At 45.5% G+C, this 18,563-nt stretch overlaps 1 protein-coding gene across 22 annotated transcripts in view; it reads right to left on the bottom strand.

Annotated features, from left to right (window-relative positions):
• The window catches only part of HIVEP3 (HIVEP zinc finger 3), a 304,681-nt gene that overhangs the window by 80,357 nt on the left and 205,761 nt on the right, over positions 1 to 18,563 (bottom strand). For 15 of the 22 annotated variants that reach the window (XM_068657516.1, XM_068657517.1, XM_068657518.1 and 12 more), the window contains one exon: positions 16,705 to 16,799. The exons of 5 other annotated variants lie outside the window; for them this stretch is intronic. The gene's annotated coding sequence lies outside the window, so the exon portion shown is untranslated. Of the gene's footprint in view, positions 1 to 7,978; positions 8,060 to 10,335; positions 10,443 to 16,704; positions 16,800 to 18,563 lie in introns of those variants that run through there. 2 more of the 22 variants (XM_068657529.1, XM_068657528.1) reach the window with 2 other exon arrangements.

The following is an 18,563-nucleotide window of genomic DNA, read 5'->3' on the forward strand; positions in this document are numbered from 1 at the left end:
CCTTTCCAGTTTATTTTGCAGTTCATGGGCTTCCTGAGAGTAGCTTTCCCTCAGGCTTCATTAAAGAAGAGGGGAAAAAAAGAAAAAAAAAGAAAAAAAAAAAGGAAAAAAAAAGCAACAAGTGTCATGGGCTTGTTAGCTGTATTGTTTAACTCAGCCTTTGGTTTTCTGACAGTTGGTTACTGCAGGAGTTGAAGCCATTCCACAACAGGGAAAATGAGGAATTTTGGCAAAACTATGAGAGTGGGCTGCTTGTGGCTGATTGCAGAAGCAACCAGAAATGAAGGACTGCAGGGGTGATGGAGCAGCAAGGCGCTGCTGTGACCAAGAGAGAGTGGGGCCACGGGCCATCCCGCAGCCGTGGTCCAGAGTTTGCTCTAAGGACGTCCTTGCAGGACACAGATAGGTCAGTGGTGCTACCTCCAGGGCACAGCAGGTTTGCAGGACCAAACAAAACCAAACAGGGAGTTTAAACATGATGCAAATAATAAAAATAAACTTTAGCATTCAGATTTCATTTCTGCTCCTTGATAATTTTACTCTACGAGCTATTACACAAACTGTTTTTTTTTGTCTCATTAACAATAAAACAGAAGCAATTAAGCAAAATGCAATAAAACTTCAGCAAAATAAAATTAAAACAGCCTTCAAGATTATTGTATAACCTCGCTGAAATGACAAAGTCATCTTTCAAGCTGACATCACAAAATGCTTCCAAGTTTGCTTTGAATACAGAAGCAAGGGAAAGAAATGTTACAAAAAAAATGTCTCTATGCAAATGGCATCTCTCACTGGGAGGGGAGCTTGCTGGTGGCTGTGAGTTGCATTATTGCTTATCCCTGTGCCGAATTACACTATGCCAAGCCCACAATAAGGCTCCTTCTCTTTGCACAGGCATAGCTGACTATGCAAAACCAGCCAACGAAACATCCGCTGCTGAATACATTTGCACCTCTGTGTGCATCTACATATACCTCAAACTAGGCAACAGCATGCAGCTCAAGCAAGTCATTGCTTTAATTGACAAAATCAGCAACAACTGCGGAGGTTTCACTGGTTTTGGTTCACTGTTCTTTCAGTGCTGCCACACACACACACACAAACCGATGCCCTTTTTGCCACTGACCTATTTTGCGTTTTTCCCTAGTGAATTCAGTTGTGCAAGATTAAACAGGAGTCTCAATTTATCGCCCCTCGGACACCTATCAGGTCTGCAAAACTGAGTATTCTCCTTCCAGCTGCATGTTCATGGAATAGCAACACTGGGCTGCAAAAAGCACCGTGTAGATGCTCTGTGCCCCAGCCTCCTGCCTGCAAGGCGAGCAGCTTGGGGGCTGCAAAAATAAACCCAGATCTAACAACTGCAGACAACGGGGTGGTATGCCTGGGGATCCAGCCATCCACCCATCCTCACCCTCACTGTGCATGCACTTCCAGGGCCCTGAGGGCAGATGGACATGATTGCATGGGTTGCTGTTTGCATTTGAAGGTGTTCTGAGCACTTCTGGCCAAGGCATGGGCAGCAAAGCAGCAAGGACTGAGCTGCAAGCAGGAGCAGCCCCTGCCCAAGCCGAGCTCTGCAGCTAGCAGATGCAGCAGCTCCCATCCTTTCTGGGTGGCACGGGGGGACCTCTGCTATAATTCACCCACGGGTGGCAGGTTCCTTTCTGCAATATAATGCTAACAGCCCAGCTGTGATGTTCAGACTTTGTTTTGGCTAGCTCATATACGTTTGTTTGTTTTGTGGAGTTTTTTGTTTTGTTTCATTTTGTTTTTTCCTTTTAGTGTTTTCTGGCTTACACATAAAATCATTAAATATCTCTAAGTTTTTGTCATTTCCCTCTCTGAAAAAAAAACAAAGTAAATTTACAGCATTTTAGCAAACTCTTGGAACACGCAAAAGCCTGCATCCTTCCAGAGTTTAAGTGCCAGTCACTGGTAAAGGTGAGAGGCATTTGAAAGGCAGCCAGGAAAATCTGGAGTATCACATTCGACATGCACAACGTTGAAATAAGCCAAAAGCATGCAGGCCACAATCTCCAGAGCTCCTCACAGAGACGACCGACTGCTCTGCTCACCACAGCATTCCCCTACAGCTTCAGCAAAACTAACACATGCTCAGCAGAAAGTTTCCCCCCACAAAAAAAAAAAAAAAGTAAAAAAATAAAAATAAAAATGAAAAGCGTCGCACTCTCAGCTTGATTTTTTTTTTCCCCATGCAAAGAAGAGAGGAATCAGGCTGATCAAGTACCACTGCCATGAAGTTTGCCATTGCTTTGGCTTTAGGAACGTTGTGCTGACCCAGGACCCATGCTGAGCAGCTCGTTGCTGGCTTGGTCCCGCAGCCATCCTCTGCTAAGCCCTCAGCCCATGGGAGGGAGGGGAGCAGGGCGTGGGTCTGGGGAGTGGAGGGAAAGTCCTGAAAATTTCATCATACACGAGGAGAGCAGAAAGCAGCCACTTCTGCCCAATTAACTGCAATATCAAGGCTTGTGGGAAGGGACCTCTCCGTCCTTAATTCCAGCCCTCACTGCCAAAATAAAGAAACCACCCCAAACACAGTAAAACAGTGCAAAAGAGAACAAACCTATCTCATCCCCTACCCCCCGGGTACTCCAGCACAGCAGCCTGGCAGCTCCCTCGGCAAGGAAACTGACCCGTACCCTGCAGCCCCAAGGGAACTGGGTGTCCCCAGGCAGCATTGGAGAGGTGGGAGCTGGCTTTGTGTGCTCTGGTGCTCTCAGGCCAGGTCCCCCCGGCTGCACCGAGCCTGTGCCACCAGGCAGTGATGCCACCCTGTGCCCCGGTGATGGGAAGTGGCCAGCAGTCGGCCAGTTCCCCTGGATGCTTGGCCCCAGCTCAGGTTGTGTGGTGCTGCCTCCAGAAAGTGATCTCCTGTTTTCCCCTTGCTTCCCCAGAGCACAGCATGCCAGGCGGGCATTCCCTGCTGCTGTGAAACATTTGCATCGCTTCAGACTTCACCAGATCTCACTGGCTTCAGCAGGGCTGGAAGAAGTTGGTACCCTTGCTAGGAAGTCTGCAGGGAAACCCAAGCAGAGCACGTTCAGGCTGCCCTGCCTGCCCGCAGCCCCAGGCTGGAGGTTGATGAAATCTCGTGATTGAAATCTAAGGACCGATCATTACAGATCCCATAAGCCCTTCTGAGCAACCACAGCCTGCAATTCCCACAGCCAGCTGGTTTGCCTTTCCTTGCTGCCCTGCAATGCTGTGCAAAGCTGCTGCATGCCCAGCTGCCTGCTCTCCATCCGTAATATTCCAGCACTGGAAGCGAGGCACTGAGCTAACCAACTTCCGAAGTGATTTCATATGCAGCAAGGATAGGAAATACTACAGAAATCCAAATGCATTATTAATTCTCTGAGTGAGGATGATGCAAAAGCAGCATGCAGATGGGAGAATTACTGCCTCTGTACATAGCCCCTGGGCAAGAAAATAAAATCAGAAGAGGGCCCTTCCAAAGCAGCGTGTTACTTTCTGGACACAGCATCAACACACAATGCTGTATTATGCCAGTCTGTACCTTATTTGACCAAGCACAAAGCAGAGATGCTGAAAGATTTCTGTTTAAGTGGCAGTAGAAAAAAAAAAAAAAAGGCCTGGAATTTCATTGGAAATAATTGAACAAGGAAACTTCTCCCACTGATTCAGGACCAAAGACAATGGGGTTTTTCCTATCCCCAGTGAAAAGAATAAAATGGTCCTTTCATTCCCTACAGGCAAAAACAGAGCTTCAGATCCCATCACCAGGCTGGTAACCTCCTATTTACAGAAGCAGTGTTCACTCTTTAGGAACATACACTGAAATTTATTTATATTTTGTTGCAAAACAGAAATGGTGAAAAAAACTAAAAATCCCTGTAACATACCCAGAGCAAGTGCCTGCCTGCCCCTAATGCCACCCTCATCTTGAAAACCTGCCTTGATAAAGACTTCACTGTTTTTGTTAAGTGGCAGGGGAATTGGTAGAAGAGTCAGTTTAATTAATCAGCTTTTTCTTGAGATAAACGTTTTCTCAGACAGCATGGAGCTGCTGAGATGCCCTGGGTTGGCAGCTCGGAAGATGGAAGCAGATCTCCCAGTGCACGCAGAACGAGCAGCAATAGCTGGTGCTGCTCCTGCAACTCCTCCTCGCCAGCTACACGCTCAAACCTCGCTTGGAAATAATAACACGTAGACTGCAGCTGCCCTGCACACACATCTATATGTGCTTTAGCCATTCCAAATTACTTGCCGTGAGCTCTGGGGTGCAAAGACACATCACCGCTGGAAGACCCTGGTGTTCTTCACACCAGCGGCACAGAGGTTCAGGGGAAAATGTCACGTTTTGGAGCTCTCACACTGACAGCAAAGGCCAAGCCAAGTCACAAAAAGCAGAAATAATTTTGAATCAAGATATACATTTGTTTAACAGGAAAGAAAGAAAAAACATGACTGAGTTTGGAGGGAATGCTGTTAGCTTTGTAGGACGAAAAGAATCAAGTCTGGACAGTGTTTGCTTCCTTGTCATCACAAGCTCTGCAAAACTCCCTTGTATGCACATACAGAAATACACCTTATACAAGTGAAACGAAGCAGCATTTAATGAGAACCAGAATGGGTTTGGGTTAATTTCCAGGTGATTGGCCTGCTATTAACAGATAGGTCTTGTAGATGGATGCAAATATCTACACAGGGACCCCAGTGGCACTGTATCCACCTATCCCTGTTTTTGCCTTGTAAACCTGTTCCTCAGGAGCCTCCAGCACCAGCATTCACTGTGGGAATGAGAAAACATCCAGAGACAGATTTTCCCCATTTCCACCACCTCAGACAGGACCTTCTCCATCCCACAGTCTCCATTCTTTCAGATCTCATCAGAATAAAATATCGACCAAAAAATTCCCCATCTGCCCTGCAACTCCAAGCCAGGGCTGCAGCTAGACCCAGTGTCTGCCCTGCATCCTCCGCTCCCGAAGGACTGCTGGGCTTGACCAGAGGGCTGAGGTGGGTTTGGAAGAGAAGCTCCTCTCCACTTTGGTGGGACAAATCGACTGAGCATGCAGCAATGCCACAGGACAAACAACGATCCTTAAGCAAAATGAAGACCTGGAGACTTCTACTTGTGTCATATAATGGGCACTCCTAGCTTTAAAAACAAATTTTAACACAGAATTGTGTCAAGGGTTCAAGAGGATCGATTGCAGTGTTAGAAAAACTGACCAAAAAGCCTGGCTAACTCACTGTTTCCTTGCTCTGAGCCTTCAGGCTGCTTCAAACAACAGCACTTCCCTACACTTTCCTCAGTTCTGTCTCTGCAGAGGTTTAAGACCTCCAGGAGCACAATGCAGGAGGCAGCCCCGGGGCACAATGCTATACAAGCCCACCACAGCATCTCCTCCAGCCACTGTGCGCGCTGTGTGGAGCTGGAGGGAGCAGGAGAAGCCTCCACAGCAGAATCTGCTCCAGCAGACACCCAGCCTTGCCCACTCCCAAGCAGCCAGACAAAAAAATTTTTGCATTTCACATCGCAGTGAATGAGTTTGGCGCTACTTGTTTTGGGCCACCTGAATGTGCTGAAGGAAGGGCTGATGCATGAGATTTGCGTTTGCTGCATCCACCTGCTTCTCTTTGTAAAGCAGTTAATTATCAATGCCTGTGTGTTTTCCCAAGTACACCTCAGTAATCAGGAGAAGAAACACAATTTTTGTGAATTTTATTAGTATTTAATTGGCCACTGAAATCTGTCTGATGAAGGCAGCTGCAGGTGGCACCGGTAGGTTGAGAGGTGACAGTGAGAGTCACCATTTTTTGTGGAAAGCAGCTGGAAAGTTTCATAACTTACCCCAAATCAAAGGGAAAGGGATGTTCTGCACAGTCTAGCTTTCCAGCACCATTTCTATAGAAACTGTATAACCTATCATAGCACCAGATAAATTATCCTAACATTCCAGAGCCATAAGCAAAATGACATCTTCATGCACATCAGGAGAACGAGACCCCTTCAGTGACACAAAGCTCCGCTTTCTAATCCTGACAGACTTTACGGAATTTGCTTTCAATAGCTAATGAATTAAGAATCAGCCAATTAGGTGTACATTTTATTACTATGCTTCTAATGAAATAAAGTGTGGCTTCTGTTTAATTAGAAATGAGCTCACACTGGTGGCCATAGACACCTTTAAAATATCTTATAGCACTTCTCAGCTGAGTTTATCAGGGCTTGGAGCTGGAATGGCATTAAGGAAATGAAACAAAGGTCAAATATTACAGGTTTCAAGACAAATAAATATTTTAAAAGCTTGCTCCAACATCCCTAACAAAGAAGGTAGCTACATCCACGTGCAGTCATCCAGGAAATCTGAAAACCTGAGATTACATTCCTCCTGCTTAGCACAGGGCTCAGCAGAAACTACTTAGGCCTCAAAATGTTTATTTGATGATACTTTTAAAGGAATTGAAATGTCTTTGGCAAACAAAAAATGTGCAAGGTATTTTATTAATAATTCCAACCTGTTTTGTTTGTTTGTTTGTTTTTTCTCAGCAGGTTACCTTTTTATAAGAAATTAAGACAACTGATCTTAAACCTGCAGAGATTCTAGATCCAGGAATTACCAGACTGCCTCAGCTATTAATCCAAAAAGCCTTCTGCAATGTCAAGCTTCAGGAGGAAGAAATCTTCAAAAAAAAAAAAAAAAAAAAAAACTTACCTAAGATGAAATCTCTTACCAATTAAGCTGCTAAGAGATCACAAAAAGCCCTCATTATTTTAATGTAAGCAAGAAATTTGCTGGTCAAAGATCACAATGAGCTACATATCTAAACTTTAGTGGCTGCTTTAAAAAAAAAAAAAAAAAAAAAAAAGGCTTAGAAGCAAAGGCCATGACTGCTAGAAAATGGATCTTCAGGCAATTTTTCCTCTGTCCTTCCTGCTGTGCCATGTCCGCATGAGAAATACCAAGAGGAGCTGGTGCTGGGACTAACACCCCAAATACTGCAATCCTCACACCTGGGCTGCGAGGGGCTCTCCTGGTATTGCCAAGAGCGGCAACGGTATCCTGCAAAATTTCACCTACAAAGCCCATCACCAAATCTCTGATCAGCAACTCCAGGTTTCAAGGGCCCCTGAAAGCTAGCCACCGCTGCCTCCACCTGTAAATAAAGACAGCTTCAAATATTCAAGCAAGCTGGTTTTTCTGGGCCCATGGACAGACAACCACCGATTAAAACTATCCCATACAGAAGCACCAAGCATTGTAACGAGACTTCTGTCTCTGCCTTCCCCTCAAAGCACCAACAACACAGACCAGGCAAGTCTGAAATTGCCTCCAGCCTCTTTAGGAAAGGTTTTGTTTTTTTTTTTTTGTTTTTTTTCAAGAAAAAAAAACAACACTATTAAGAGGCCAGCATTCCTGCTTTATGCCTGAGCATTAGCAGGCGGCAAAGAATAGCTACAGGCCTTGACAGGAACGAAGCAGACCTTGGGTTGCTGGTGTAGGTCTGTTTTACGGCTGCTGCCTCTGCAGACGCTGCAACTGGCTTTAGGCAGCAGATAGCAGAGGCTGGCTTTTGTCTGCTCGGCAGCTGAACAGGACAGTTATGTCAGTACAAGTATAAAACAGTGGGGGACAGGTTCAAGAGAAGGTGTTGGATGAGGTTTCTGCTTGCCCCTGCACAGACGGCTGCAGTCACATCTCATTAAGGAGATCTCCTGTTAACGTAACGAACAGCGAGGCCGGGTCTGGAGGAAGAGTTCACATCTTTAAATAGACCGAGTGACAGTGTCGGAAACACCCAGACAAGCCTGCAGCCACAACAGCCCCGCTGCAGGTCGATAACGCGACAACTTCTGCAAGAGCGACTCATTGAAAGAAACGAGCAGCTCTCACGCTGCCGGGGTGGGAAAATGAGGAGCAGCAGGGGGGAAAAAAAAGAAAAAGTCCCCCACAGCATGATAGAAACAGGCAGGTAGCTACTAGACCTTCTCCTCTTGTCAGCTGCTTTCTGTGCTCAGCAGACCGCTGCGTGAGACGGGACCTCCTCGCCGCGAGCTTCCTTTCGCCTGCAGCGGCAGCTCCGGGCACACGGGGCGTGCCGTGCGGCAGGATGTGGTACCAGCACCCCAAGGGCTCGGAAACCCTGCAGAAAGGCTTGCTTAGATTTCCCCCGGCACCTCCTCATTGGCCACAAGCCACCCAGGGGGTTCGCTCCCCTCCTTGCAGGTGGCAGCTACCAAAGAGGACCTCGATGCGCACGTCGCCCAAGACAGTGCTGGTCCGATGTGCAGGGGTGTGGGCCAGAAGGTGGTGCTGCAAGAATGGTGTAAACCCAACAGCCTGCCCCAAGCTGGGGTGGAAGGTGCTGAATCACCCGTCAGGCTTGATGGAGCCCCGCCACCCACCAGACCTGCTCACCTGAAACCAACAGGGTCCAAAGATGAAGGAGCCCAAGCAACTCATTTGCCATCTGGGTAGGAGCCCTCTTCTGAGAAATCTGAAGTTACGACCTTGGTTCTCTACCTTGCAAAATTTTCCTCTTTGAGTTTTTTTGTTGTTGGTGCTCATTCATAGACCATGGGGGAGGACAGCCATAAATATGGCCCTGATTTCGTTATTGGGAGAGGATGCTCGGGCAGACAAGTAGCAATCTGACTGCACTGCTGACGTCAGTTTGGAAGATACTTTTGCTGTAGGAAGGAGCAGTAAAGAGTTGTTGTTACAACCAAACCTGAAGTTTAAGAAAAGGGCTCCTGGGGAGGAAAATGAAATAAAAGTATTTTTTGAAAAGCCATCCAAGAAAGAGGGACGTTCATAACTAGATAGAGAAAACAGAATTTTAGGGATATGATTGCATCACAGTCAAGGCCCTTAATGTTTTTGGAATAAGCATTTCCAGAAAGATTAAAAAAAAAGGTTGATTTTCAAAAGGTGATGCCATGATCTCACATGGTCTTCAGAGATCCCCAAATATTGGGTCCCCAAATATTAATACCAGAAGACAGCAAGAAAAAATATTAAATCTAAACTGCTGCTTAACACAAGCCAGAGAATCTCTCTGACATTTCTGCATGAAATTTATTATTTTTCTTTGAGCTTCAGTATCTCTTACAAAAAAGCAAAAACAGGCTTGGTTTAAGTACTACCAATGACTGTAGATGAAGCTGTTCTCAGTTAAGATGTTCCAGTGACCGATTACTTCTCTGCTAAGATTCTGTTCCCTTTTTCTAGTGTTACTTTGTCTAGCTTCATTGCCCAAAGACTGCATCGATTAAATAGATTTTTTCTGTTGGTTTTGCTCTTCGGTGAGAAATACCCTGACTATCACAAGGCCAAGAACAGATTTTTGCAGGCCAGCTAAAACCAGCTGTGTATGTTGTAATTCCCCACCTACAATTACTGTTTGATATCTATTTGGGGTAAGAGAAACATATTTTAAATTTTAGACCTTACGCAAACCAAAACATAGAGAATTCTTGGAAACATGCTTCTTTTCAATCAGCCTTCTATACATCGAACACAAACTTTCTAGCTGTAACTGGTTTTGTGGTCTGCAGAGGCTGACTGTGACACTGTGGAGTAGCTTTTGATGAGCAGCAACGGTCAGGAGCCAGAAACCATAATAATTTTCTCTGGCCATTGAGACCTTATGGTATTGGAGGTCAAAGGGGAAAAAAGAGATTTCCATTCTTTGCAAACTAGCTGGCATTCCAATACCCACAGCTTGCTCTCCGCCAGCAGCAAAATCCTCATTATTTTTTCTCTAGCACCAAGGTTTTAAAAATATTATTCTTAAATACTGCAATCAAGCAACTGCAGGGCTTAATAATTGCAGAGCGCAGAGTACCTGAGACTCCAAATTGAACACGCTGCAGCCATCAGCCCCTGCGGTTCCCTCCCTGCTCCCCAGTGCATGGCGTAAGGGTCTATGGGCTGTTGTTTTGAATGTTCCAGGTACTTACAGCAACGATAAATCTGCAGGGCTATTACAGCAATTTATAAAGTAATCCTAACAGGGAAGCACGTTCGGTAGCTGTTCCACCTGGCTGACAGATTGAGCAGAGCCAAGCTGCGCTTGTTGTTTTAGGAGGGACTCGGAGCAGGGTCAGGCTCTGAGACCGGCTCCGGAGTCGCTTCGCCCCGCAGCACGGAGGAACCAGTTTACTAGAAGACACTGTGTAAATATTTTGCTGAGCTGCAAAAGGAGGAAGCATCCCCAGCCCTGGGCTGCCATGTGTCACGATGAGTTCCCAGGCACAATGCTCAATGAAGGCTATTATACGGAAGGGTGTTTATTTCACATTGCAAAGCGGTTGCCAGAACACACAATCACGCGTCTTACCCAACGGCCCTGCGGGCTGCCACGGAGAACTCCTCTCCGAAAGAGAATGAGACGATTATGCTGTGATTAACTCTTTGGCGGCAGCAGTGGGACTTCCCCGGTCCCAGCACTGCTTAAACCCCCAAACAAAGCAACAGCAGAGGACAAACCTTGCCATTGACATCCCCCACGTCCCAGAGAGCTAATCAAAAGCCTTAGTTTCATCGCGTGCAGGTGAGATCAGGCTCTTTCCTCTTCTTCACTGATTTTATCATCTTGCCTGCTCATCAGCTTTAATGCTCTGCAGATGATCTCCTTGCCTGGCAAGGCATAGGACAAACCGACCTGAAAGGGCTGCACTGTAGCATTGGGCAGATCTAATCAACAACTGAAGGGTTGCTGTTTTGAGGGGAGGGCTGGAGTTGTTTTGGTTTGTTTTATTTTCCCAGGGTATTTCATTTTCACTCCCATTGTCATTTTCTTAATGATGACAAATGAAAGAAGCACCAGGTTAAAAAGCCTCATGCTTGTACATAAAAACACTGTTCCTCTGCTCAGCCTCATCCAACGTCCCACTTTGCATGCTTTTGCCTTGATGACAATTCTGATTTGCTTTAACTGTTTTTTTTTTTGCACCGGGGCGACTGCTGCCTTTGAGGCAGCCATTCCTGAAATGCATAGCAAATAAGATCAGAATTAGGCCCATTTCAGCCCTCTGTTCCTATCCCAACTGCCTGTTCAAAGCTTGATGGACACATTGAGCAGCTTCTCCTGTCCCAGGGTCCCAAGGGCAATACCAGCAAATCCTGGACAACCTCACAGAAATAGAAATTATCATTCCAGCACTACAACTGAAAACACAGGATCCTGGAGAAGCATTGCATGACCAGCAGATATCAGAGCTGAGCCCAGACGTCCTGTTTTGCCTCCTTTTATCGTGATAAGCTTCTGTCTTTCCATTCTAAAGAACCGCACTGTATGCAACCAGTGGTATTTTCCTGCCACTTTCCATGTGACGATCTTTCCTTTGAATGATGTAATGTAGCTGTATCACTTCTTCCAGGAGGGCGAGAGGGTCACCACCCACTTTGGTGCAACATGCTGCAGATCAACGCTTCCTAGAGCTTTGTGCGGTGGCAAGAAGCCTGGAGGCACTGTCAGGCTCTGAATGGTGAGTTCATACGAGAGGGAGAGGAGCTGGAAGTTCACACACCAGCACCCACTCCTCTGACACCCCGAGGGCTTTGACCTCGAGGAGAGCTGGCTCGGTTGTGGGTTTACCTACATGATCCACAATCTTGGATTTCCGTGACCTGCTTTTTTGTTGTTTAGCAAAGAGACAAGCCCATCTCATGCAGCCGGGACCTTTTGGCCATGCGTGGCACACTGGGATACCAGTACAAGTTTGGTGCAATGTGACCCTGAGCCATGACTGGGGTCCCCAGGTACAAACAGACCTCCTTCAAGTTACATTTCCCTTTGCTGAGGTGCACCAGCAAGCACAGGACACACTGGCTGGTTCCTGTGAGGCGAAGGAGATGAGCACAACCTGGATTCAGCCAGGGAGCCCAGAGGGGGATCCTTTGTTATTGCCAAATGCATTGCTGGCAGCACAGGAGCAAGTTTTTGAGTGGAGCAATGCCAACCTTACACCTTCCATAATCCCAGATCACCACATCACATGTGCACAGGAATGCCCTATAGGAAGCAGCACTTTACCTTTTATCCTCAAAGCCCCCAGACCTGTGGTCCCAATCCCATGGCCACTGGGTCACCTACTGCCCACGAGACCTGCTGACACTGGATGAGGACCAGACACAGACGAGCCTGCTGCTGCTCTCCTCCGAATCCACAGGAAGAGCTGATCATGACATTGCCTTCAGCATGGGCATTATTTGTATTGCTCTCCCAAAGCTGATAGACTGGAGACCGTGGACTTGAGATACTTGGGGTTTCAGAGACACTTGACTTCAGCACAACAGCCCTGAGATCCTGCCACTCTCACGGACACAAGAGAATCAGTTATTGACAGTCACTTGAATAGCCTACAGAGGGGACTTGAGACATTCCTGCTCCTTTGATTCTTTTGGCTCTTTCTCCTTGCCTCACACTCATCTCCAAATCATCCGTAAGGGAGCACTAACCCCAGGAGATGACACGTCTTTGCCTTGGGCAAGAGGCAAAAAGCTTTCTTTGTGAGGTGTTCACGTGGTTGGCTGGGCAAGGAGAAGCCATGACGTAGCTCGACAGAGAAAAGTCATTCTTCTTAATGTTACCAGGAGAACAAACCTGCCTCACGTGCTGGGAGCTACAGCGAGGAAGCTGCTCCCACCCCAGATGTTGAGATAGTTGATGACAGTGTGGGAGGGCAGAGTCATCTGCTCTCTGGATATTTCTGCAATGCCTTCCTCCCCTCACCCAATATCTCTGGCTCTTGTATTTCTTCCCCACAGCTCTGAGCATGGGACAAATATTAAATCGCTACCGTATTTCCCAGAGAAACCATCTCTTTCCTTATTACCTCCCGTGGCCATTATTTGTCATTCAGTGTGACAAAGGCATCAGCTCTCCACAGCACTGTAGGATGCTCTGCACACACAGAATGCACTCTATTAGCTACCAGACACCTACAAAGAGAGCTTGTCCAATGTTCGACGTGACACTCCAGCCCTAGGGGAAAAGCCAACAACCATAGAGCTAATCAGAAAAGTCCTCGCAGCCGTGCAGACTTCTTCATGTACCACTTGCCAACGTCACCTCACCCCGGGGTAAAACTAGTAAAGCTCATCTTCTTTCTATGAATCATCCTAAGAAAACAGCCTCAATTAAACTATAAAACACTGCTGCCACAATGCCAGCTTGTGTGGGAATCTATTTTTAGAAGCAGCTTAAAATAGAGTGTTGTTACCTTGTTAAAAACATCACCTCTGTGTTTTGGTAAAGGATGACACAAAAGCAGTGACACAGGCTCCTGGGCAGAGGCACTTTGTCCCGTGCAGCAGGACTTCTGCATGCCACCAAGCTGAGAGGACACCGAAAGCAGGAGGGGAGGAAGGCCACGCTTGGTCTTAACACCTTACTGCCAACACAACGAGATGCCAGGGCTTGAAGAGAGGAGCATATAGGAATGAAACAAAGATGATCTTGGAAATAAACCTGATTTTCCCCACTAAAAAGTGAAAAGAAAAAGGTTATATGTAACTTCAGGGAATGGACTTGGTTTCCGACAGCCGGTCAGCTGGGTTCTGATGCCGTGTGGCCTCTTGATTTGAAACACCACTGCCATGAAACCTGGCCTCGATGCAAAAGCTTGAGTATGCATCAGCAAAGTGATGGCAAAGGGAAAAATGGAAAATACTACAAAAGAAAAAAAAATGGGAAATACTACACACATCCACCCACAGAACTGTCCCCATGGGGGCATCTTTTCTTCGGTGCCTACCCAGAAACACTGTGGATCAACAAATCTCTTTCAAAAGCAAATGCTTGCCCACAGGCCGAGCTGTGTCCACCCTGTGCCTTCTTGTGCTCTTTACCCTTTCATCAACGATGGAAAATTCATCAATGAAGATGCTGTTGAATCCCAGCTAGATCAAGCCCAGAAGCTATACATCAGAAACAACAGTGGGTCGTGGCACTGAGGGGCAAAGCATGAAAAGAAAAGCTGAATAAAAATGAAAGGAAAAACAGGAGTTGCATGAGACTTGCAAGTGATGAGGAAGAGACTCTGCAGAAGCCTCTATCAGCACATGTGGCTGCTGCTCCACGACACCAAACCTTCCGGTTCAACTGATGGAGGGGGAGAGCGATGGTCAGAGCACCCACGCAGCACAAGGAAACCTTCTGGTTTTTCAGGCTTGTAAAAACTCAAAACCACCTTAATATTTTGACTGAGGCTTTCCAAGGAGGCTTGCTTCTGAGCAGTGAATAAATATGAAAAGGAAACAGAGGGATGAATCTGATGGAAAATTACCTCATTTGATCGATACTGTTCTGCCACTTTTGCAATAAGCAGATACATATGGGCAAGCACATATGCAATGTCATACAGTTCGGTTTTGTGAAAATCCAAACAGCTTTTCAGAAATGAAAAACAGTAAGAGAAAAAAAGCATTAAAAAAAAAAAAAAAGAGAGAGAGAGAGAAAGAGAGAGACAGGAAAAGTAAGTGACATATGCAAGTGAGAAAAGATCTGAGTTTTGTTGAGGCACACAAGTGGAAAATTACAGAAGGATTGTTTCAGAGGAAAAAAAGCCATGTGTGAGATGGGGCAAGGATGTTACAAAGACGAGAAGTTTTGGTCCTACAAGAAGGCCAGGAGCAGCACTAGGCCACTGCCAAAGGGAAGATACGGTACAATTGTCCAAAAAAAAAAAGAGAGAGAGAGAGAGAGACAAAAAGAAAAAAGTATCTGCAAGAAGACAAGAAACTTGTTGGAAGACATTAGCACAAGAGTGGCTGGGCCACCTACAGATGGGCAACATAGGAGAGGTGACAGGAGATGGATTTACTGACAAAAAAAGGTGTAAGAGGAGACGGAGAAATAATGGCTAGGTCTAAATGCTCAAAGCAATATAATTCTCCCTAAAAGCCCAACCAGACACAGATTTATACACTGCACCATGTGAAAAAAGAAGTCAAACATATTACTAAAAGTCTCGAAGGTTTTAAGCAAAACTCTTTAGAAATGCTGCTTTTATAAATAAAAACAGACAGATAAATTAATCATAATTAATCTGATTAGGATTGTTACACCAGTAAGAATCTTTTACTGCTACAGTAAGCTTTCTTCTCCTCTCTCCAAAAAATCCCTTTTGTGCACCTGCTTTTAACACCACCAGACTAGATAGCACATCCAAATATAATTCAATTACGGTCGGGAGAGATTTCATCCACTCAGTGAAATGCAATGAATAAATACAAAATCATTCACATTATGTCCTCTCTACAGGGATATTTAAGGCTTTTTCTCCCACAGTAAATCAGTTTTATGTAGTTAGAGTCCTTGAAAACACCAAATTGCAAATCTGTCTTCACAGGACTTCATTACTTCTCAAGTTCTCAAAACTTTGGGAAACACTGAGATCATGGAAGAGGGGACAAGAAATCAGCATTCTTCATCCAAGCCCACTCCATGAGCCTAATGCAAGTACTCGTCTTCTGTGCCTCAGTTTCCCTCTTTGCGGCATGAGAACAGTATTTCTGACCAGATGACACAGGAGCTGGAAATCCTAATTCACCACTACATTCACAGTCAGAGATGAAAGGCAAGCACACATCATTTTTCCTGTTTCAGCTTGAATTTCCAGCAACAGCAGATGTCACAGAGGAGATGAAGTTTGAAACTGATAGTTATTCTGACAAACATGTACATTTAGGTGCAGCTAACAGCAAAAGCTAGCTTTATACTCCTTTCTTGCAGAGAAACAAGAAGCTACTTCTTGTCTGAGTTCATTTGCAACCGATTACCTTCGGGCTCCCTCCAACATTTTTGTTTCCATTTCTTATTTGTTAAACACTGACAGCTACAGGGACATAAACAGTGGCTGTGCACCATATTTTTGGTCTCCGCAGGCAGTATCTGGCTCTGTCCCTTCGCGTTATAAATATAAATTCGGTCTATAAAGCTTCATTTGTCAGACCCCATAGAAATTCATAAATCCTGGAATATCACCCTTCGCCACCACCGCCAAAATGAACTTATGTCATAGTCCACTGATACATAAATGCAGTGTCTGAGCCAGAGGGCAAAAATCCAAGCAGAGGACATAGAGCACTGACTCCAACACAAACCTGCTGCAGCCCCCCAGGTCCAGCACACTCCCACAATCACTCAGAACCTCCTCCTCGGTGCGAAGTCATGAAACAAATGGTGTTTGCTTTCCTTCCCCCTGGGCCTCAGCTCGAAACACTGAGGCTCTTTAACTAACAAGTGTCTGCTGAACGAAAGGGCATCTATGGGGTGTGAACAGAAGGTGGGTTTTCCATTGAGAAAGCAGGAAAACAAAAAAAAAAAAAAAGAAAAATGTACAAATACACAGGAGAAAGTCAACTTGCTGATTTTGCAACAACGCAGAGCTTCTGCTCTTTCAAACACCTGGCCCTGCACAAAACCCATATTGTTCAGGCACCGGCATGGTAAATAAACATATTTCTCATTACAAAACTTCAAAGGGGCTGATAAAATCTCTTGCTTTGAGACACGAATTTCATTGTCCCAGGGAGTCTCATTTCTTTTTGTACCTCTTACAGGGCATTTACAGCATTGTGGGATGCTGCCACAATGCATGCTGTCACACGGAAGGATGTGGGTGTCCCAGGGTCCATCCTAGGTTCAACAAAATTCGCTATTTTCAAAAGTGATTGGAATGATGGAACGTAGTATGCTTACTAAAATTGCTGCTGATACCGGGCTGGGATGGGCTGCAAGTACTTCGGAAGCCAGGATTAGGATTCAAAATGTTCTTGGTAAGTAGTAGAAATGGTCTGGAAGAAAAAAAAAAGAGAGAGAAAAAGAAAAAGACAATTCAGGAATGATGGGTGAACAGTACTAAGGCAGGAACAATCAATGACAGTCACAGGGGAAATAACTATCAGTTTGCAAAGATTTTTTTTTCCTTTTGTTTTTTTTTTTTTAATGAAAAGGATCTCAGGATTACAAAGGATCATGGATGAAACAAGAAGTGGACACCATCACATCAGTGCACTAAAGCAAGCATCATACTCAGATGCACAGAGAGGCATAGTGCTCACCAGATACACAGAGGGAACTTTTCCTTTATGTAGCACTACTAAAGACACTACTGAACACTGCATTTCAACAAAGCTGTAGAAAAAGTCCCAACATGGACAGCAAGAATGGTGAGAGGTCAAGAAAGCATAGACTGAGAAAACAGCAAAAATATTTAAATAAATAATTTAAATCACAATAATCTAATGAAAGAGTAAAGACTAAAGAGAAGCTTTGTAACAGTCTCCAAATATATAAAGAGGGCCACAAGGCAAAGACAAACTATCTTCTTGGCCTGTCCAGAATAGCACAAGATGTCAGAGCCTTAAAACAGCACAAAGGGAAGCAGGTTACACACTAGGAAAAGCTTCCTGACTACTGACAGAAAAGCACCGAGACAGCAATTCAAGGACCATCGTGGGCTCTCCCACACTTGGATCAGGGAAGTTAAGTCACTGCCCATCAGGAAAAGGTTTGGAGCATCTGAGGCTGCCCTGAAGTCTTGATTGTCCTTGCTTCAAGGGTTAAAAATAACACCAGTGCCAATGACTACCCCACTGAACTTACAGAGAGAAACAGAGATCTGGGGACACCAACTCCCATGACCACATTAAAAGAAGAGCCTGGTCCAGAGGCATAATCTCAAAAAGACCCTCTACTTAGGGAAACATTAAAGTGCACTCAACGGAGGCCTTGCCTGAATATTTGCAAATGTTCTGCTTGTGTATGCATAATACAAAATCAAACTATTTATATTTTTGAACAAATCTGCCTTCCCACGCGGCATGCAAAATATTTGTTCACAGGTGAAAGACTGCAACGTGAATGCTCAGAGCACTAATTTCTCATTAGAGGTAACTGCACGGAATAATGATGGGGCTGGAGGGCAGGAGTTCAACGGCTGATGAGCAAGAGAAAATATTTTTAGCAATTTTCATCAAGTGTTAAAACAGATTTAAAATAAGTCACCGGCAATCTGGCATGTTGCTGACGGTGGCAGACCTGGTCTGGTGAAGGGTCCTGCATCTTCCTTTGAGTGGCTGGGGGACAGCTTGGTCCCGCCTCACCACCGAACCACAAACTCTTCCCTCTGCACACCGGGTGAACAGGCAGTCTCTGTTCTCTGCAGAGTTCTTCACCAAGGATTTCAAGAAACCAAAAGGGGCTCGTTACAGCCACCACTGCCCCCTGGATGCATTCCCTTTGTGCCCCCAGCAGCATCAAGCCCTCCCTGCCACCTGGCTGTAGACAAGCCAGGAAAAATCAATGCCAGAACAGGCATTACAGATGCTTTTAACAGAGGTGAATATGCATCTTAAAAGAGAAGTCAAACAATAAATAAATAAAGAGAGCATTTCAGAAGCACACAGTGATGCTGGCCAGTGCAAAGCTGCCCTGGCTTTAGCTAAGTATCGCTGTCATGTCAGTCCTCCACCACTGAGGCATCTCCAGGGCATCTCTAATCACAAAGAGCCACTGAAATGCCATGGGAATAAAAGCTGGCCTTGCTGCCTTGCTGA

Source organism: Anas acuta, chromosome 21 (assembly GCF_963932015.1).
Source record: "Anas acuta chromosome 21, bAnaAcu1.1, whole genome shotgun sequence".
NCBI classification, from domain to species: domain Eukaryota; kingdom Metazoa; phylum Chordata; class Aves; order Anseriformes; family Anatidae; genus Anas; species Anas acuta.